Genomic DNA, 1,505 nt, shown 5'->3' on the forward strand with positions numbered 1-1,505 from the left:
TTGACCAAATTTAAAAGGAGTAAAGTTGTAAATTTTCTATTTATCCACATTCATCCATTCAAATAATTAAAACAAGATAAAAAGAAACGAAAAGAAAATTGTTCATCATCTCCCTTCATAATCCCCACCCTATCCCCTAAACCAAACCAAACCAAACCATCTAACCACCACCAGTCGCCACCACCTTCCATTCCAACGACCTTATCCCACCCATTTAATATTCCTTCCCAACCCTATCACTATTTCCATCCCAAAAATAGAATCAAATCTAGGATTGTTCAAGATTACACCTTCGAATCGTTCAAGATTTTTCATCCAAATTGTTCAAGAAACACACAATTTTTAAATTGTGTGCGAGAGAAAAAGAAACCCATAGTTTATAAATTTCTCTTGCAGGATTTATTCCACCACTTTGAAGAATAAAATTTGCAATGGCTGAATAAAGAGAAGATACACTATTACTTCCACCATATTTGGCCAATAAATTCAAAAAAGTTTCCTCCAGCTTGTAAAAATGATGCCTTCGATTTGAAAAATATTTTAGCCCTTGCAAATGGAGAAATGCCAATGGACTCCAGAGTTGCCCCTCAAATCAAAGAATTCACTTTGCAGCAGTGATTTTCCATAACTTATACAATTTGTTCGTGTGACTTTCGTATCCAATGGGAAACTACAAGAATAATTCAAGAAAATTTCAAATGAACTATGAAATTGAAGAAATAATTGGAAGAGTAAATTGGGTGAACAGCTGTTGTTCACCGACCCAGTGGGATCTACTTGTTGGGTAATTGTCTCAAAATAAAAATTTGGCGTATTCTTATTGCAAATAATAAAAAGTAATTATTATATGGAAGACTTCTAATTAAGAGAGCAGAATCCTTGTAGAATTTTGTCTCCAATTTACAGTAGTTTTGGAGTCTTGTACATGAAGAAATCCTTGTTGAGTTAAAAGAGTTTTGTTTGAGTTTAAATTAAACTCTTCTACTTAGTTATTGATCTTATAAATAGTGGAGGTATTTCATTATTTTGGGTGTGGTTAGAGAGTTAATCTGAGAAAAAAAAAATTGTAAGCCTAGCACCTTGAGGCTTTTCGTACATCAAGTAAAAAAGTAGGTGTGGTAAATCTCGAATTTTTTTTTTCTTTATAATACTTCAGGATTGGATTTGTGAGTGAAATTCTATATGATTATAACAACTTTTCATATAGTGAAAAATTTTGACGGTCCGTTTAATCTATGCAACATATTTTTTGTTTTTCCCTGTTTACTAATATTCTATTGAACAACAAAAGATCCTGCGGATAATAAAAATAAAGAGAATTGACATAAAAAATTTCCAACGCTACTGTGGCTTTATAAATTGTGGCAGGCCATTTGGAATTAAAATAGTGAGCATTTGATTCTTTTATATAAACAACTTTTCAAAAAATGGAAGCCCGTTGATCTTTGGTGGTGGTGGTGGTGGTGATGAAGGAGGAGAGGAAAGGTGGAACGGTAGAGATTTGG

This window comes from Olea europaea, chromosome 6 (assembly GCF_002742605.1).
Source record: "Olea europaea var. sylvestris chromosome 6, O_europaea_v1, whole genome shotgun sequence".
Taxonomy (NCBI): domain Eukaryota; kingdom Viridiplantae; phylum Streptophyta; class Magnoliopsida; order Lamiales; family Oleaceae; genus Olea; species Olea europaea.